The sequence below is a fragment of the Balaenoptera ricei genome, chromosome X, assembly GCF_028023285.1.
Source record: "Balaenoptera ricei isolate mBalRic1 chromosome X, mBalRic1.hap2, whole genome shotgun sequence".
Lineage (NCBI taxonomy): Eukaryota > Metazoa > Chordata > Mammalia > Artiodactyla > Balaenopteridae > Balaenoptera > Balaenoptera ricei.
The window spans coordinates 74708789-74730417 of NC_082660.1; the positions used below are offsets into that span (position 1 = coordinate 74708789).

The window sequence follows — 21629 nt, forward strand, 5'->3', positions numbered from 1 at the left end:
TTCCAGTTACCTCTGTATACACATGGAAAATGCCTACAAAACAATAAATTCCTATTTCTAACATGAGTGACAGTGTCATAAAATCTCAGTACTGGAAAGAAACCAAAATCCCATCCTTCTCAATACTATGAAGTTATTTGTACTCTCCATAGCCTAAAAACTCTTCACAAACATAACAGTTGTAGAAATTTGTCCATACATCTTTATAACAAAGCTAATTCTGTGGTGGAGTACATTTGACAGAGTTAAAGCTCAGGCAAACTGTTATAATAAGCTTCGATAGGATGTGTGAAATGGAGATAACTGTAGAAGCCCTAATGACTCCAGAGAATTATACCTTACTCAGCTGGAACTACTAAAAGCAGAAGATCTATGGCAAAATTTAATTCACCAAATTAGAAGCTGGTCAAGAAAATGCCTCTGGGATTTTATCAGCTTAAAATGGCCTAAAGAACATACTCTCTTCAACAGTCAAGTATTGCTTAGAAATTTGCTATAGCAATTGCTCTGATTCACAACAAGTAACCTACGTGAAGTAGCCTACACAGTATGGTATACTTCCCTGCATTTTTTTATTCTGCACATATTACATGATCCTCAAGGAAAAAATGTATGTAGATAGAACACATCATCTAATCACACAGGTGGGCACATCCATGAATCACGCCTAGGCTCACAAACGATTTTTTAAAACATCTGATTGATGTGGCAGCTTAGAAACCAATTGTATCCTTGTAGCTTCCAGTTGCAAAAATCAGTTTTGCACTGATTTAACAGATTGCTTTGGTGTGGGAGAAACAGAGCAATCAATGGTGATGTCAGCAGCCTCTTTGTCATGCAGACCTAAAGAAGTTGGCTATAATCAGTCTTAAGCAAGGAGAAGCCACTGCTGTCATCATCAACATTGAGTGCTCAGTTTCTCTGGTGCTAAAACGATCTGATAAAAACAAAAGGAAGAAGCCTTGGGCCTGAAACATGAAATGAAAGATGTGTGTATTAAATATGTGAATTAGTGCTTAAAATGAAAGCAGGAGAGATTTATAGAAAGAACATGGTTTATATTCTAAATACCATACAGAAGTGGATTGGAATTGTCATGGGGAACTCGAAGGGAAATGCTAGAGCTGGTGGCTGGGTAGGTAGAGGGAGGGAGGGCAGAATTCACCAAGTGTATTTGTAACATGAGTATGAAAGACTATAGGTGTTACTATCTATTCATTCAGTAAGTCCTTTTCATGGAAACTATTTGATATACACTATTTCTGAAGATCTTTAAACAAGGTAAAAATGCAAGTTCATAATTATACAGGAATGATCCAGTTCGATCTTATTTTCATTTCGCATTCTTCCCAAGAGGCAACTTTATCACATTGTTCTGAATTTATAAAGAGTTTTTCTTCTAAGAATATTAAACCATGTCAGATGTAGGATCACATTTCTTCCATCTCTATAAGGTAGCCGGAGGAAGGTAGGTAAAGGGGGCAGGGAGGGCAGATCTGATTATTTCTATAAACATAGCAAACCTATGATTTGTAACAATTCACCCAGGTAATCGTAGGAAGTTGAATAAAAAGTACAGCCCAGAATTCAACACTGATTTCCAAGACATAGAGAAAGAATGAAAGAATGCTCCCTGTGAGCGTGTTTTGGGAAGGAGAAGTGGCATTTCATCCATGATAATGCTTATTTTCTTCATGAAATACTTTTCTCAGACAAAGTGAGATTCTTCAGAGTAGCTAACAAGAATAAATAAATAGCTGAATATGATCTTAGGAAGCACTGCTTTTTTCAGACTGCCAGATTAACTCTAACCTTACTTGATTGTATAAATTGGAAAGAATTATGTGAGCTCTAAACCCCAAGGCCTGAACCCTAACTCTCAGTTCCAGACAGAAAAACAAATCCCAATCTAATTTTGTTCACTTAGAAATATTTGAGTGCCTACCACATGCAAAGCACCAAATAAGAAGAGATAAAAGACATGCCCATGCCTGCTCATACTCTAAATAGTAGGGATAAGACATGCATACATACAAAAAAGTGGGTAGGTTAAATTGGGTCAAAAGAAAAGGAGGCAGTTAGGAAGCTGTTACAATACTGCAGTAACCCACGTTAAAAACAAACAAACAAACAACAAGAAAAAAAACCCTAAAGCATGAATTAGTGCAGTGGCAGTAGAATTAAAAAGGGAGAGGCTGATATGAAAGATGTTTCAGAAATGATGAACGTGGCAACTAATTTTATGTAATGCATGAGAGGGGGTAAAGAATGACTCCTAAGTTCCTAGTTTTAATAACTAGGAGAATGATCATATCATTTATAAAACCAGGTAGTTCAAGAGGAGAAGTAGATTCATAGGGGAAACAGAGGCATTTGATTTCAGGCATGATGAATTTCTGGCAAAAGTTCTCCAATCTTATTTCTTCATCCTCCAAACCACTGATCTTTAAACTTTGTACACCTTATCAGTAAATTTTGGATATGTGTCCCCTAAATTTGTAGGGCAATTATATTAATGTATCAATCTAATTATATATGAAACTTACACAAAAAGTAGAAAATGTAAAAGAGTGAGTTAAAAGTAACTATAAATAATTATACTATTTTTCTTACCATATTCCAATAGCTTGTTTTGCACAGCTCATGTTGCAGACCGCTTATCTAAACAATTTAGCTATACCTTGTCTTTCCAATTTGAAAAACTGAAAAGAATATTGATTTGTCTAACCGAGGTTATTGATAAGAAATTCAGGTTATAGAAAAAACATTTTGAATTTCCAAGGTAAAAAAAATAGTAAAATACTCATCATTAATAATGCTCTCTGAATTTCAAGCTTTGCAATCAATTCAAAAGGCATGGAGATTCCTATACACTTTATCAGTTTCACATGTGTATCTTGCACTAATGAAACTTTACAAAATGGCAAACTAAGACTCTCCAAAAAGTCCCCAAAATTAGAAGAGCAGGAAAGTAAGTCCCTGTTGAGCACAGTTTCTCTTTGCTTTTATATTTTGTGAAGGAAGGATTTTAATCTTCACAAAAACTTTATGAGGTACCATCCATCTGAAAAAAAGCAAAAATCCTGAAACCAGGGCTCAAAAGTATTAAATGACTTACCCAAGGTCACTTAGCTAATATGTACTAGAGTCTCATATTTGAAATCAAGTTTTTACCTCAAGTTACTCTCTTTTTACTAGACCGCAGCTGCCTTAAGTCCTTTTGCTTCTTTTTGATGTTTAAGGCTGCCTCAATCCTCCTATTAACACACATACTTTAAATTTCCACCTGGTCTCTAACCCAAACTGTAGAGAAGAAAGAAACAATATTGCTTAAAATGGACAAAAAAGGTGACAGACTAGTATTTCTCTCCTTTTCTTTCCTATTAGACAAAGGTCATATTCTCACAATTTTCCAGCTTTTATTTCTGTCTATCACCCTGACTTCTGGGTCAGTTTTGTATCAAAAATGGCTGCTCCTGAAACATGAGCTCTGTCGATTGGAATTTTAGTTCCACTTCTGGGGTTGGTTAGGACAGTACAAGAGCTCTGAAGTCTGAGGGCATATAATTTATCCTTGTTAAATCCAGATAACTCGAACTGGCAAGACAGAGACCATTTCGCCTTCAATAAGTTAGCAAGGGTTCACAAAGAATGAGTTGGGCCAAACTAACTTCATTTCCTTTTTTGATAGTGTGAATAGTCTGAAAGATTAGATGAATGCCTTATAGCTAGCATGTCTGAATTGAACAAAACATCATCTTCCTGTTGTTAAGACAGACAAAGTGTGGCCTGAGGTAATAGGAGGATTTATAGTTAGGTAACCAACCATTCCACCAAATATATTAATTAATTCGTTGTTGACAATAGTGGAAAGTTATAGGCTCTCCTATTTTATTCACATTGCTATCAGGACCCCAAAATGAAAATAGAAAAGGAGTGCTTTTTAAATTGACATATGACAAAACTGGAAGGGAGAGCACATGAGTGTGATGCCAATCTGAAAGGATGGATAAAATCTAGCCACATGAAATGGAAGAAGTAATTAATGCAAAATATCTTAGTTTATGAAATTATCTATACAAGGAGACCTGCCTTGACAGCAATATGAATATAGTGGTCACTGGAACTTTTCTTTTGTTGATCGTAAGCACAATAAGCCAGTAGCTGCTGGAAAAAAAAATCCAGGAACAGAAAACAGCACCACCAATAGACAAAGCTAACGCAATTTAAAACAAAGTTAATGTCATTTAAAACAGTACATTCCAGATCAAGCTCTTACACAGTTCTCTGAATGGAGCATACCATATCCACTGTGTAAATATTTGAGGGAGGGCACATTTGAAGAATCAGGACAAACTGTATGTAAACAAAGGCAGGAAACCATCCTTAAGGAAGAAACTGGAGGGTTGGGAGGTGGGGAAGGGGATTGTGCACCCAGTAGCAACTTTCAAAAGTTTTAAGGTCTGAGAAATAAAGACTGATTTATTCTCATTTTGATAAGGCTAATATCTAAATCATCAATTAATAGCACTGTCAGTGTTTTAATAACTGAAACATGAGACCCATGTGGGGTAATGTAAATCAGATTCTTCCAGAGTGTAAGTCACTACTTGTTTATATACATGATGTACTTTTGAGAGTTTCTCTTATTCTTTCAGATATTATTATTGTATGCTCTCATTTAGTTTTAAACAATAGTGACATAACTCAGGAGCTAAAGGGATTCAAAGTTAGGGCAGCTACCAAATTGACTTCTATAGTTAGGGAGTTGCTTGATTCAGGAGAGAAGCTGAGCTATACCTGTAGTTACGGATAGATAGAAGGGCCATATCGCAATTATGAATGAGAAGAAAAGTAGGTAGGTAGTCTTCCTAGGTATGTCTGTGCTCAATAACTTGCTAAAAGGTAGGGTCATCCCTAGGATACTGAGAGCCCTAGGGGAATCACGTGTTGTTCTCCCTCTCTCAACATTTGTGTTACAAGAAATAACAAGGAGTCTGAGAGTGAAAGAATAGTCACTTAGAGGTCAGCCTCAGGGCACATGTATGAAGGAGAGGAAAGGAAGCCACCCCTGGCTGCTGTAACTTGGAGCAGCAGGTGGGGGTGGCTGCAGAGGGGGAATGGGATGTTTATGTGTTTGCATACATATGCTTCAGGCCTTTTAGTACCAGTTGATGAAATGCCTCCCTTACTTTCTATCTGCCCACAGGGGTACCTAAAAGTTACAACACCATGAAGATCAGCACAGCTTGTCATATTCTAGTAACAGTTCTGCCTACTGACTAGGGGAGAGAAAATGCCCATTTTTCAGTTCACCTTAACAACTAGAACAATGCTTGAAGATAATGATTCAAAGAGAGATTACCTGCTTAATCTCTGAGTCTCTCTGTTTCTGAATGCCAATACCGGTGTCCTTCTCTAGAACAGCAACCACACTTCAAACGGCTGGCTGTGATCAAAAGACAGCCTAGTGGTCCTCACAAGGGATGTATAAGACCTGCCTGTTTACTTCCAGTGCTCTGCAGGAAGAAAAATCAATGTTTGACAAGGTTATCAGCTTGAATAGCAGAAATAAACATTTTCTTAAAAATGGAAGAATAAAAGAAAGCAATAACCAACAACTGTCTGTTAGAAAAGAGATTAGAAAATGGCTGCTAAAGAAAGCAAAGTTGAATTCTGGAAAGCTCTTTGAGTGTACTGAGAAAAAGGAGCCCCAGTCCCCAGGAATAACCAGTGACAAGTTAATCCTTCACTCTGGGGCTTCCACGCCTGTTCTAAGAACACTCTTGAAAAACTACTCACCACAGAGAAGTTGGCCTTTGATAGGCATCCAGAGGCAGCCAGTCTGCTTCGGTGGGAGGGCACAGGACAGGGAAGTGGGAGCCTAGGATTTTTAGTTCCAACTCTGTCACTGACTCGTTTTGTGACCTTGAGCAAGTTCCTTCACCTCTAATACTGGATCTAACCACCTCACAGAGGTACTAGAAGAACACAATGAAATCATGGAGGTGGAAGCACTTTGCAAAGCAAAGAGCACTGTACAAGTGTGAGGGATTATTATCCAAATAGATTTCATGCCAGCCCTTCTGGTATCACCCTCGAGGCCTCCTCAGCTTTGGCACAGTATCCCCAAATTCCTGGTTGCTCCCTCCAAGTCCTACCTGGCTTGGGAACAGAAGCTTTCACCACACCTCCCACCCAGCCTTCTCTTGCCAGCTTCCTCCTTAATGATGCCAGCTGGATTTAATTATTCTTCATCAGCTTTAGTCTCTCCTAGAGAGGTCCAGTCCTCCTCAGGAAAAGACTCCATCTTCTATAACACCAACAACTCTTCAGGCGCAAACTACCTATGTGGTAGGTGTGAAGCAGGGGAGAAAGAAAACTGGAGCACTCTCCAGGGGAGAAATCTGTGATTTGAGTGAAACTTGCTTGAGAAGCTCTCAGTGCCCAGAACACACACACACACACACACACACACACACACACACACAATCTTAATGAAAGGCTCAGGCTGTTCATATACCATAGCAATCAGAAATCTTACCTGATTGCTGCTCTCTGCTCCTGAGCCTGTGCTGGTCACTCTGTCTGCCTTCTGTCTACTACCTGTGATGATTCTAATTCAATGCTGCCCATTTATACACTCCTGGGAGTGGCAGGACTCCAGGAATCTCTGTTCTCACCAATCTTAAGTCAGAATTCTCAAATTTTTGACCATGTCTGATTTAAACCTGTTTATGTAGACATTCCATCAGTGTTGTCAGCTTCCTAACTGAAGGCAGGACTTGGCCTCAAAATCAAGAAGCTGCTGTCTCATGCCTGCTGTCCGGACCCTGTACCTGGGTTCCCCAGTTCCCACAGACAATTCCTCTGGAGAACAAGTCTCACTCACAGGCAACATGAGGAGAATAAGAGAGAAGTCAAGTCCTACAGAACAAGGGGCTCAAGTGTATAATGGATCCAAAGGGAAAAACTAAGGTCAGAGACCCGGGTGTCATATTAAAACAGAAGGAATAGGATACGGGCAAAGTTAAAATAGGCAGTGGGTTTAATGCTTACAGATCCAGGCTTGGCACAAGAGCACATACCAAAGAAGGGTCCTAACACTCAAGCAGAATTTGGTAACTTGACATCCTAACTGGCATGAACAGAAGTGGAGTCTAAAGATAAAACACAGGGGGAAAACAGGGTACAAACTGAGTCTAATAATAGTGCCCTAAGCTCTGATACACTCAAATAGGCCCCCACAGTACATAAGCCATAATATGTCTGAAATTCTTAGGCTGGGAGTACCAGTTTTCAGTACCTCACCTGGTATAGAAAAGCAAGAACTCTAGAGAAGGAAGTAGGGCTATATAAGGATTCAGACTTGAAGCTCAAGCAGGGTACAGGGTTTTGGGGTATTATACTGGGTCTAACTAAATCTTGGGACAAATGCCCTACCTAGATAGAATATAAAGATTGTCTTTCTGGGGCTTCCCTGGTGGCGCAGTGGTTGAGAATCTGCCTGCCAATGCAGGGGACACGGGTTCGAGCCCTGGTCTGGGAGGATCCCACATGCCGTGGAGCAGCTGGGCCCGTGAGCCACAATTACTGAGCCTGCGTGTCTGGAGCCTGTGCTCCGCAACAAGAGAGGCCGCAATAGTGAGAGGCCCGCGCACCGCGATGAAGAGTGGCCTCCGCTTGCCACAACTGGAGAAAGCCCTTGCACAGAAACGAAGACCCAACACAGCCATAAATAAATAAATAAATAATTAAAAAAAAAAAGATTGTCTTTCTGGTTTGGAGATTAGGGTATCCCAACTCATATTCAGTCCTGGATGGCTTGTAGGCAAAATACTTCTCTTTCTATCTCTTGGTGCTCTCTATTGCTTCTTGCTCATTTACCTTCATACTTATTCCAAGTTCAGACTAGTTTGTCACAGAATATAACTCAGGACTTGGGATAGTATGCCAGGAAAGAGGTTTGCTATGGTAAGTCTACTCCTCACCACATGTCAATGGCCATAGGGGACAAGAACGGGAGAGGAAATAGTATTAACTCTTGGCAGGACTTGTCATGGTAAAACTGGTCCCTGCCAGAGGTGTCTCGGGGCTATATCTGATGTAGACCAGGCTTCTCATTCATAAAAACAACTATACGCATCCCTGTTCTCCATGGAAATGAGAACTGATGAAAAGCATTTGGCAAAGTAGGGCCCAGGTGGTAGCAAAATACCATGCCAAGGGCTGAAGGTGTGAAATGGTGACCAGATGTTGGAATAGATTGTGTAAAGAGAATCACAGGAGAAAAACTAAATTTGTTCTCAAGTGGCTCCATTTAAAATAACACCCACACGAAGCTTTCCTTGTAGAAGCTGGCATAGTGCCTACTTAGCACAGAGCCTGGCACATTGTACTATAGGCATCCAATAAATGGTTTTGATTGAATAGAATTATAAATTACTCAGTAAAACAGCCAGGCAAAACGTTCCAAGCTCTTTAATCACAGCTGTTAAAAGGATGTAAAGTTGTAGTAAAATTCTTCATATATTGAATCAACTACTTTGAGAAGTTATTTTACATAGCTGAAGTTTTATTTTTATCCTCTCATGATTTAAATTCCTCAGTTATGTACAACTATTTCCTTAGGTGTAATGGGAAAAACTATCTAAGACCCACTGAGATTAGTGGGCAATGGAAGAAAGAGGAAGACAACCGATCAAATATAGGAAGGAATCCAAGCTTCTTAGAGTGGAAGAGAACTATCCCTCACCTTACTAATGTAACTATAAAAGCTTATTCTTGCAAAAAACAATGGCTAAGGGAAAAAAGGGGGGGGGGAATATATTCATGGATTTTTGTTTTTTGGCCATGCCGTGCAGCTTGCGGGATCTTAGTTCCCTGACCGGGGTTTAAACCCCGGCCACTGCAGTGAAAGCGCCGAGTCTTAACCACTGGACCTGCAGAGAATTCCCTTCATGGATTTTTAAAGTCAACAATTACTTCTCTAAACTCCCTTGTTTCTATTCAATATAAGCTCCTTTCCCAATCAAGACTATTCTAATTCTTTTTTAAAATTTTACTGAAGTATAGTTGATTTATAATCAACTGTACAGCAAAGTGATTCAGTTATACATATATATCCTTTTCCATATTCTTTTCCATTATGGTTTATCACAGGATATTGAATATAGTTCCCTGTGCTATATAGTAGGACCTTGTTGTTTATACTTCTTATATATAATAGTTTGTGTCTCCTAATCCCAAACCCCCAATCCTTCCTTCCCCCACCCGCCCTCCCCCTTGGCAACCACAAATCTGTTCTCTATGTTCTGTGAGTCTGTTTCTGTTTCATAGATATGTTCATTTGTGTCGTATTTTAGATACCACATATAAATGATATCATATGGTATTTGTCTTTCTCTCTCTGACTTACTTCACTTAGTATGATAATCTCTAGGTCCATCCATGTTGCTGCAAATGGCATTATTTCATTCTTTTTTATGGCTGAGTAATATTCCATTGTGAGTGTATATATATATATATATATATATATATATATATATATATATATATATACCACATCTTCTTTACCCATTCATCTATCGATGGACATTTAGGTTGTTTCCATGTCTTGGCTAACAATATTCTAATTGTTTAATATGCTCTGCCCCATAAAATAAAATAAGATATTGGACAGATGTACAGGCCTAAATTAAGGAATAGACTGGTTATGTAGGAAAGCAGATTCAAGAGGCTTAGAGGTCTGAAAGTTGTCAAGAGGATGAAAGACGTGTAAGGTCAATTAGCTTTCATCTGAGAGCAGCATCTATTTGTTTCTGGTTGATTTTAACCTATTTGCTGGGTGTGGTTGTACAGGGTAGATCACAGCCAGAAGAAATTATGAAGATTATTGGTGAATTCTGCCCTTACTAGAAAACCAGTGTGAGAGATAGTAGAACACTCCTGTCTCTTTTTACCTGGTCCCTTCTCTGAGAGGAAAAATAGTAGTCATTAAACGTCTTATCCTGCAACTTAGTGCCGCCTCTTGGGGCCTATCTCTTGGCTGAGCTCACTCTTTGTATTTCCCCAAGTTTGCTGCCTTTTCCATCTTCCAGTTCCTCTTCCACTGATTGTTTTACTGTTTCTCCCCTTTCTGCCTAGCCCTCTGCCCCTCATTTCTTGCCTTTTCCTTGGCTTCCTGGGATATGTTGGCCTCACAGAGCTATTGCCAATCACTTTCTCTAAAGTCATTTTAAACCAAGATCTTTCAGGATGTCCTTGACCCATATTTCATTTATAAACCGATAAATATCAAGTTGACAGGAAAGACTGGACAGAATCAAAATCAAATCCAAATGTTGAGAAAAATTTTCCACCTTCTCACTTAGTATTTTTCTAGTTTCTTAATATATTTTTCTTTATTCTAATTGTGAATTATGCAGATTTATTTGAAGGACATTTCTTCTTCTGTATTTTATCTACGATATATTTTAAAATGTCTAACACTAACAATGTTCTAAGTAATAATAACAACATTGAATACTATAATTCAGTTGTATTGGGGAGGACTTGAGGATGCCTCAAAGAAACTCTTGATAAAGAAGCAGCCTAGGGTAGAGGAAACAGCACTGAACTAGGAGTTGAGATCTCCATTCTAGTCCCAGATACATCATTTAATTCCTGTGTAACTTTAGGCAAGTTACTTTCCTTTCCCAGCATAACAACAGCAACAATGATAATAGTTTATGTGTATTGCATATTTACTATCTGCCAGGCAATGAAAGAAGCACTTTAGATGCCCTATTCTATTTAATCTTTACAACATCCCTACAAGATAGAAACTATTATAATTAATATTTGTAGATTAGGTAACCGAAGCTCAGAGAAGTTGAGAAAATTGCCCAAAGTTTCACATAGCCTAAGGCTACGGACGTTTTCAGAACCAAAGTTCAAGCAGCTAGTAAGTATCAGAACCAGGATTCAAACTCAGGTACATCTGACTGCTTAGTTCACACTTTTAACCAGTAGGAAATGCTGCTGCTTTACAACATTTTTTTGAGCCTTAGCTTCCACATTCATAAAAATAAGGGGATTAGGTTGATTTCTAAAGTCCCCTGTAGCTCTACCAGGTTAAGAGTCTCTTATCGAAGGAATATTGAAATCTCCAGTGGCAGCTAAAATAGCAGCTAAAAGCCAAAAACCCCACATCAGTTATTTCCCTTACATTGCATGAAAGGGCCATGGCATGCCAATGCTTTTCTTAGTGATGTTGAGAAGAAGGAGGAATGTTTTGAGTCATAGGTCAAGGGAGGGAAGAGCCTAGCCTTTCCATCAGGAAACCAATAAACTGGGAGAAATGTGTGGCTTTTCAGTTCAGATATAAAATATTTGCCAGGGGAAAAATAAATATTCTCTTCCAAGAGTGAAGGAGACCAACCCTGCACAAATTGGTAACCAGTAACAATGTAGCAAACAGCCTCTGAATCTACTGAGAATTCAGCCAAAGACCTGGTTTTCAAGGAGGGGAAGCCTTGATATATTAATTTCAGTGTCATAAATAACAAATTACTACCAAGGAGTAATATTCCAGAAGAGAAATTCATGCCTTAGGTTGACATACCAAAAAGGCGTGGAGCACTGGAGACCAAGAGTTATTCTGGGAGTTATTCTCCCTCTACATTCTCTTCCTTTAAGATCTTGCCTACTAACATGGCTTCAACTATCATATCTATGTGGACGACTCCCAGATCTATATCTGCAGCCCTATCCTATCACACTAACTCCAAATCTGTATCACAGCTGCCTCCTGGACATTTCCACAGCGACATTTAGACGCCACTTCAATCCCATCAAACGTCAGATTTATCATCTTCTGTTCCAAGTCAGTTCCCAATAAAGTGGGAAAGATGTTTTGACATCTATAAGGACAAGTACAAATATAAAGTATTGTTTTTCTCATTCAGGGTCAAGGAAAACATTGTTTACCCAGACACCTAGGCCTGGGACTTTGGAGTACTTCTCCAAATCCAGGCACTTACTAAATCTAGGAGATTCTTCCCTTGTGAGATCTCTTGTATCTGTTCCTTCCTTTCCATTCTCAACATCATTACCTCCAGACTGATGAATTCTAAATCTTTATCTCTCACCTTACATAAATGAATGTAACTATGTAAAGTACCTGGCATACAGTGGTGATCGAACAGTGTTAGACGTACTTTTAAGTACTAGACATACTCAACTTAGATGTCCATCTGGCACCTCAAACTCAACATGCTCTTGACTGAATGAATTTCCTTCCCTAAACCAGCTTCTCCTGATTTCCCAGTATCAGTTATTGACATCATAATCTACTCACTCAAGTCAGAAAACTGGGGGTGAGTTTTCTTTGAATTTTTTCCCTCTCTTGGTACCTACATGTAATTTCTCATAACGTCTTATCAGTAGTCTCTGGTATTTCTTTCAATATGTACCCTTTTTTATGTCCTCATAGGCACTGGCCTAAACAAAGACCTTTTTAGATCTGGATGTAGCTCAACAACTTACTGTGAGATCTTGGGCAAATTATTTAACTTCCTTGAATCTCAGTTTCTTCCTCTGTAAACATGGAGTTGTTTTCTGGATTAAATGAGATTATTGTATGTATAGTTTTGATAATAGAGTTACCTCTAAAAATATATTCCCTTTCCCCTCTCACAATTTTCCTCTTCTTCAAGTTGTTTAAAGTGTAAAGTTAGGCAGCTGATTTGAGATCTTAATGTAGGCATTTATAGTTACAAACATCCATCTGAGCACTGCTTTTGCTGCATCCAATAAATTTTGTTATTTGTATTTCCTTTGCATTAATCTCAAAGTATTTTCTATTTTCCCTAGGATTTCTTCTTTAATCCAGTGGTTGTTTAAGAATATATAGTTAATGAAAAAAAATAAAAAAAGAAAGAATGTGTTGTTAATTACACATATTTGTGAATTTTTGTTTTCCTTTTGTTATTGGTTTCTAGCTTCAGCCCACTGTTGAGGGAGAAGATACTTTGTATGATTCCAATCTTTTTAAATTTATTAAGACTTCTTCTGTGGCCTAACCTATGGCCTAGGGAAAATGTTCAATCTGTACTTGAGAAGAATGCACAGTCTGTTGTTAGGTGGACTGTTTTGTATATGTCTATTGTGTTTAGTTGGATTATAGAGTTGTTCAAGTCCTCTATTTCCTTATTGATTTTCTGACTAGATATTCTATCTGTTACTGAAAGTGTGATATTGAAGTCTCCAGCTATTCTTGTAGAACTGTCTATTTCTCCCCTCCAGTCTGTCAATTTTTACTTCATATATTTTGAATCTGCTATTAGATGCATAAATGTTTATAATTGTTATATCTTCTAGCTGTACTGAACCAAACCTTTTATTAATATATAATGCCCTTCTTTGTCTATTGTAACTGTTCAGATTTAAAATCAATTTTTACTACATGGTTCAAAAGGATACATGTACCCCAATGTTCATTGCAGCACTATTTACAGTAGCCAAAACATAGAAGCAACCTAAATGCCCATCGACAGATGAATGGATAAAGAAAATGTGGTACATATATACAATGGAATATTACTCAGCCATAAACAAGAACAAAATAATGCCATTTACAGCAATGTGGATCGACCTAGAGATTGTCATACCTCAGTATGACATACCTCAGACGTAAGCCAGACACAGAAAGACAAATATCATATGATATCGATTATATGTGGAATCTAAAAAAAATGGGTACAAATGAACTTATTTATACAACAGAAGTAGAGTCATGGATATAGAAAAAGAACTTATGATTACCAGGGGGGTAAGTCAGGGGAGAGATAAATTGGGAGATTGGGATTGATATATACACACTACTATATATAAAATAGATAAGTAATAAGAACCTGCTGTATAGCACAGGGAACTCTACTCAATACTCTGCAAGGCCTATATGGAAAAAGAATCTAAAAAAAAATAGTGGATATATGTATATGTATAACTGATTCACTTTGCTGTACACCTGAAACTAACACAACATTGTAAATCAACTATGCTCCAATATGAATTTTTTAAAAATCTTAAAAAAAAATTTCTCCTGTTACTTAGGTTATTAATTATAAACAGATATGTTAAAAGCTAAAAATATTCCCCAGAATAAATTAATAACTTCATGGCAAAATTAAAAAAAAAGAAGTGGTACATATATACAATGGAATATTACTCAGCCATTAAAAAAATGAAATAATATAATTTGCAGCAACATGGATGGACCTGGAGATGATCATACTAAGTGAAGTAAGTCAGACAGAGAAATACAAATATCATATGATATCACTTATATGCAGAATCTAAAAAAATTAATACAAAAGAACTTATTTACAAAACAGAAACAGACGCAAAGACTTACAGAATGAACTTATGGTTACCAAGGGGAAAAGGTTGGGGGGAGGGATAGATTGGGAGTTTGGGATTGACAAGTACACATTGCTATATTTAAAATAGATAACCAACAAAGTTCTACTGTATAGCACAGGGAACTCTGTTCAATACTCTGTAATAATCTAAATAGGAAATGAATTTGAAAAAGACTAGATACACGTATATGTATAACTGAATCACTCTGCTGTACACCTGAAATTAATGCAACATTGTTAACCAACTATACTCCAATATAAAATAAAATTTTTTTTAAAAGTCAGTTTTTTTCTGATATTATTATAGCTATCCCAGCTACCTTTTGGTTACTATTTGCATGGAATATCTTTTTCCATCCTTTTATTTTCAACCTATTTGTGTATTTGGGTGTAAAGTGAGTAATTTGTAAGCAGCATATAGTGGGATTGTGGTTTTTGTCCATTCTGCCAGTCTCTGTCTTTTAATTGGTGAGTTTAATCCATTTACACTTAAAGTGATTACTGATAGTGAAGGACTTACTTCTGCCATTTTGCTATTTTAATATATATCTTATATCTGTTTTGTTCCTCTATTCTTCCAATATTGCTTTTTTCTTTGTCTTGGTTAATTTCTTTAAGTGTAACATTTTGATTTCCTCTTTATTTTATTTTCTACATGTTTTAGTTATGTTCTTAGTAGTTGCCATGGAGATTACAGTTAACATCCTAAATTTATAACAATCTAATTTGAAATGACACGAAATTAGCTTCAAGAACCATACCTTAACTCTGCTCCTATCCAGTTCCATCCCTCCCTTTATGTTGTTATTGTCACAAATTAAATCTTTTTACTTTGTGTGCTCATTATCATAGATTTATAATTATCATTTTATGCATTTGTTTTTATAAATCATATAAAAAACAAAAAGAGAAGTTACAAACCAAAACTACAATGATGCTAGCTTTTATTTTTACCTATGTATCTACCTTTACTGGAGATCTTTATTTCTTCATATGACTTTGAGTTACCATATAGTTTCCTTTCCTTTCAGCCTGAAGGACTCCCTTTAGCAGTTATTGTAGGAGAGAACTACTAGCAACAAACTCCATTAGCTTTTCTTTATCTGAAAATGTTTTAATTTCTGCTTCATTTTTGAAGGACAGTTTTCCTGGGCATAAAATTCTTGGCTGACATATGACCAAGCAATTCCATTCCTAGGATTATATCCAAAAGAATTGAAAGCAGGGACTTGAGCAAGTATCTGTAAATAGTTGAGAAAACAAATTGAGACCCCAAAACATCATATAAGAACTAATGTAAAGAGCAAGGAACTCAGTAGAATTGTTAAAAATCAAATTAATAAAATGAAGAAAAATTCTGGGGTAGTCACAGTGAATGAAAAGGATAAAGACAAATTAAACTAATTAGATACAAAATGATGAGTTGGGATCACAGATAATCTAATAATAATAATGCTGAAACAGAATAACTTCTATTCTACGATAAAACAGAGAACATATTAGAAGAGAAAACAGCAGAAAAATTTCCTGAAATAATCGAAGAACTACATTTGCAAATCTAAAGACTATACTCTGTGTTCGAGGTGAATCTGACAGATATTGATTGGAATCAAGTCATATCCTGATTACATTATTAAACAAGGATAAAGATGGCAACCAGGCACAGAAGGCAAGTCATATACACAAGGGGGAAAGAAAAAAACCAAACTTGTTGACATGGTACCTCTCCAGAGATACAGCTAATGCCAGAAGAAAATGGAAAAGAATAAAGTGTTCTAAAAGACATTGTGATACAAGAATACCAGCAAAGTTTAACTGTAAATCTAACAGGCAAACATTCTAAAGCATGAAAGAACTCAGACTATATAACTAGCATGAGAACTTTTTTTAGAGGGGGAGAACTACCAAATGATGAAGTATTTCATTAAAATAAAAAACCCTACCAAATGATGAAAGGCTGGTCAACTGAAAGAAGAGTGGAGAATCTGTAGGAAAAGGACTAGTAGTAAACATTTATTCCATTTAATCATATATATATCTCCATTCATCTATTAATAGACAGTTTACTTCCAAATCCTGGTTATTGTTGGTAATGCTGCAATGAACATAGGGGTGCATATAACTTTTTGAATTAGTGTTTTTGTTTTCTTTGGATAAATACCCAGAAGTGGAATTGCTGAATCATCTTAGTAGTTACATGTTTAATTTTCTGATGTAGCTCCATACTGTTTTCCATAGTGACTGTACCAATTTACATTCCCACCAACAGTGTAGGAGGGTTCTCTTTTCTCCACACCCTCTCCAGCATTTGTTATTTGTAGACTTTTTAGTGATGGACATTCTGACTGGTGTGAGGTGATATCTCATGTGGTTTTGATTTGCATTCCCTGTTGATTAGGGATGTTGAGCATTTCTTCATGTGTCTGTTGGCCATCTGCCTATCTTCTTTGGAAAAAGGTCTATTAGGTCCTCTGCCTGTTTTTTAATTGTATTTTTTGGTGTTTTTGATATTGAGTTGTATGAGATATTTATATATTTTAGATATTAACCCATTATCTGTTATATCGTTTGCAAATATCTTCTCCCAGTCAGTTGGTTGCCTTTTTGTTTTGTTGATGGTTTCCTTCTCTGTATAAAGGCATATCTTTACAGGGCAAATTTCTTCCCTTTGGGAGCTTCAAGAGCAGTGAAGCATGAGACAAGTCCTGTTTTGCCACTTTACTAGCTATATGACCTTGTGTATGTCACTTCCTCTCTGGAAGCAGACCTCAATTTTCCTATTTCTGGGGATATTCTTGATATTCGTGAATCTCTGATACCCATAGGCCCACTTTTTCAGCAAAGCTGAATCTAGGACAAAGCTTCCTAATTGATAACTACTAGACATCCATTTCCAGGCATAATACTTGGCAAAAGTATGAAGTTGGCAAAGCTTATCTCTGGAATCCTTCCGTCTTCCTAATTCTGTGGGCACTTCTAATTTTGCTGCTTGTTTCAATTCCTCCCCCACTTCTTCCAACAGCTAACCTAAAGTTCTTCAAAGGTTAGCTGATAATAGTTTAAATGCTGAAGGTGGGGAAGTAGGAAGGGATTAGGGAAGCATTTATGGAGAGGAGTGGTTAACTTTTGAAGTGTGACTATTTGGGGCAAAGAGAGTAGTCCATTTTGCTGGACACACAAGGTAGATTTCTGGGAGAGAAAGGTTAGATTGAGATCAGATTGTGTGGGGCTTTATACCTCATGGTTGTGGCATTTGAAATTAATTTGATTGATAGTGGGGAGCCTTTGAAGGTTTTGTCCAGGGGGTGACTTGAACAGGATGAAGCACAGTTCTCTAAAAAGCCTCAGTTAAAATGCAAATTATGTTCCCTGGGAGGGTAATGTATTAGTTCATTAGCACTTATTAACACCTTAGAGAGAGATTTCTTATCGAGGAGCAAAGTGCCCTGAGGGGCTGGGTCACAAGCACAAAACAGAGCAATATTGATTAGGAAGAAAGAAGGAGTAAAGAAGTTTCAGAGAACAAGTAGTACCTGAATGTACATTGTAAGGGGGCCCTGGGCAGATGGAAGGCAACAGGAAAACAGCACTAGGCCTGGAGTGAGAAGACATAAGGGCACCAAGAGTTGGGGTGCCAGGCTAGGTCCTGGGTCCAAGTATAATGATCTGAAGACAACTTCTGGCCCAGAAACAGCTGTCTTTTCTGCTAGCTGGAAATAATACCATGAGAGATTCATTCTATAGGATCTGGAAAGGCATTTATTTAAAGATACTTTGAGACCCCTAAGAAAACTCAAATACCACCAGGTAACAACACCTAGTGCACATTTTTGGGGCCTGGTTTCATCACGTCTCACAATCTCTCTTTTCACATCTGTAAAATGGGGATAGTGCTGTTTTGCCTTCCTCGTATATTTGAGGTGAGAGAATGAGAGGATCAGATAAGATGATAGATGATATAGAATGTTGTAAATGATAAAATGCTAGACCAGTATAAGAAAGGTTGAGTATTTTTTTACAGTTTTCCTTTTTCCCCACAGTTCTAGGCAGAGAGCTGGACATTTTCACATATGTACTTATTAAGACTGAATTGAAGTGAATTGCTGTAATTTAATATATTTTCACAAGGATTATATGAAGCTAAAAATCTTTAACAACAACAACAAAGACAAAAAAGCCTTATTTTAGGAAAAATAGTCCATGATCATTCTTAGATTCCGGAAGATATATTGCTTGAGAGAGAGCAATTATTTACCTTTACTTTTGCTGTAGTCTCTGCAAGATTTATGACTAGGCTGCTGAAGTCCAAATTTGCTTTAGACTATCACCACTTCCTAATTAAATGCAGGTTTAGAGTACTGCTCTATGCTATTTAACTTCTTTTTTTTTAATGTAGGGTTTGTTATTTTATTTCTTTTTTAAAATTAATTAATTAATTTATTTTTGGCTGTGTTGGGTCTTCGTTTCTGTGAGAGGGCTTTCTCTAGTTGCGGCAAGCGGGGGCCACTCTTCATCGCGGTGCGCGGGCCTCTCACTATTGCGGCCTCTCTTGTTGCGGAGCACAGGCTCCAGACGTGCAGGATCAGTAGTTGTGGCTCACGGGCCCAGTTGCTCCGCGGCATGTGGGATCTTCCCAGACCAGGGCTCAAACCCGTGTTCCCTGCATTGGCAGGCAGATTCTCAACCACTGCGCCACCAGGGAAGCCCGCTATTTAACTTTTAAAAGGTGATCTAGTACAATTTGTTTATTGAAGCTATTTTTGTATTTAATTTTAATATGAGAAAGTAGATAATTATTTTGCTCTAAATGCTTTATATCAGTAGTTATTGATTTCACCTTATCTGGATATATTTTTGCTGAAGCTCTTTGATCATTCCAAGATTTTGTTTAAATTCAAAGGGAAAGTGTTAAAAGTCTTTAAATGTAAAAACGTATTCTCCTGATCTTGAAGTCATGGTCAATCCTATAGGGCCTAGGTCCTGGTATTTCAAAGCACTCTGCAATGGGTTTGAAATGCTTCTAGCTCTTAATCTTTCTCCTGGTCCTCTGCTTCCTTAACTACAGCCCAATCTGGCTGGACAACCCCAACACCAATGAACCCTTTAAATTGATATAGGTCAGTGAAAGGACATAAGTGTAAGGGAAAAATAAGATTTACCTATGGAAATCTCAGTTTTCAGAAGAGCAAATAATAAAATTTGAGTTAGCAGACCTGAGTTCTAGTCCTGCTCCAGATATTTACTATATTTGGCAAGTCACTTTCCCTTTCAGGACCATAGTTCCTCTATAACTAAAATGATTTACTGAGCTAGAAGATATCTAAGGTCTCTTCCACCTCCATCAATTGAATTTTCATGCCTGAGAATATAGGATACAATTCTGACCATTGGCCTAGGTGAGTGATGTCAAAGGACATGCACATGCTAATTATTTCATTATGTTACATGGCTCTTTTAGCAAAAAGTACTTGTCTAAGTACTCTCCTGGTTGTCAACTTTAGATACTGCACAAGGCCTTTCAGAGTACTTGGATTGATGTTATCTCATCACCCACACAGCAACATCTCAAAAAGTGTAACCTGGGGTTATCCTCATTAGAATCACCTGGAATGCATGTTCTAGTGTTCCATTCCAACCTGCTGTAAATAATAATATCCTGGGTCGGTGAGGACTCGGAATCTGCACCTTATCAAGGTCCTCAGCTGATTCTAATGTCCACTAAAGTTTGAGAATCATGGGATACAAAGTTAGAGTCATTCAAGAATATGTCAGATACAGGGAGAAGCAGAATAATCGTGCCTTGAAAACAATGCTTGCTGAGGTGGGAAGAGTGTGGGTGAGGAGGTAGCACACTCAGTATGAGAAAAACAAATACCTGCTTATAAAAAAGAACATTAAAAACAATTGAAGAACATAGTAAGCTTGAAACTAAGCACAATATTACATGAGAATGAATCTTCAGAGGGGAAAAGTGAAATGTGAACATTTAACATTTAAGAAAATCACTCAAGTTAAAGATATTACACTTGTAGAGAGTACTGGTAGTAACATCTTTAAGGTGTCCTGATTTTATTAAGGGGACTACTCACTACTTTTCCCCAGAGGCCAGGAATGTGGCACTTGAGTTGTTGGAATTTTCCCTTTGGAAAGTGGGATTTCCCTGGATGCTTTAAAAGCCAAATCATCAGGGGCTTCTCTGTACTGTGAGGTGCCAAGGTTGGCAGGAGAAATAATGGAAAGAGAACTAGAGGAAAAGGAAAATGTGAGAAAGAATATGGAAAATGACAGATGAGTCAAGGAAAGGAACTAATCAAAGAGAGAGAGTTTATATGAGGAGAAAGAGAAGGCTAAGCCATGTAAAATACTGAATAGAGACTGGGATTGAACAAAGCTGGAAAGGAGAAAGAAGAAAACTAGGTAAATGGTTTTCTGAGGAGAACTCTAATTTGTCATATGAAAGGAAAAATAGTTTGATTCTGTACCTAACCTGGAATAGGGCCCAGTGAAGGCCTTTTTGCCCATACAAATGACTTTCTCCTTGAAGTTGAAAGCTGGTTTCAAGGTTGTTCCTGCCTTAAAACATCTTTAAGAACTGGTCTTTTTTTTTTTTTTAAGAGAAACATTCAGATGCCTTTGCACATGGTTGGTTATATATTAATTTTCCAAACAGACAAATCCTTAAAGGTGGGTAACAGTGTTAGCCTGAGGTACAGTGATAGGCTCTATCTTGTGATTCAAGGTTAAAGGGTTCCCACTCAGAACCTTATTCTTCACTAGCCTGGTCTGAAATTCCCAGGAAAGAGTCACTCCAGTTCATTAGCTTTGTCTCAATAGTCTCTGTTAAAATGCAAATATCATTCCTGGAAGAGGTAACATATTAACCAGTTCACACCATTAATATTTATTAGTTTTCTCAGATTAGCTCTAGCAGGTTTGCCTGGAGCAAGGCCTGAAGGGAATAGGATAAATCCACAGAAGTTTAGATTTTTGAGGGTTTTTTTTTTTGGTGGGAAGGTAGTTAGAAGGGCAGGATGGTATTGGGGAAACCCCTGAGAACAGGGTTTTTCTAATACTCCATCTAAGGTTGACCTGGGAAGGGATGGTGAAGTCCAGGAGAAACTGAAGGAGGAGGTATGAGATGGGCTCCTCAGAAGCCAGTATTCATGGACTGGATATATAGGGTGGAGGAAAGTGTTGGAAAAAGGTATAGACACAAGAAGATAT

At 37.5% G+C, this 21629-nt stretch overlaps 1 protein-coding gene across 6 annotated transcripts in view; it reads right to left on the minus strand.

Moving 5' to 3' along the window:
* The window catches only part of RPS6KA6 (ribosomal protein S6 kinase A6), a 202331-nt gene extending 195727 nt beyond the window's left edge, over positions 1-6604 (minus strand). For 4 of the 6 annotated variants that reach the window (XM_059910283.1, XM_059910281.1, XM_059910282.1 and 1 more), the window contains exons 1-2: positions 6545-6604; positions 5366-5519 (exon numbers count right to left, since the gene is read on the minus strand). The gene's annotated coding sequence lies outside the window, so the exon portion shown is untranslated. Of the gene's footprint in view, positions 1-5365; positions 5761-5802; positions 5865-6544 lie in introns of those variants that run through there. The other 2 variants (XM_059910279.1, XM_059910278.1) reach the window with 2 other exon arrangements.
* Positions 6605-21629: the final 15025 nt, after the last annotated feature.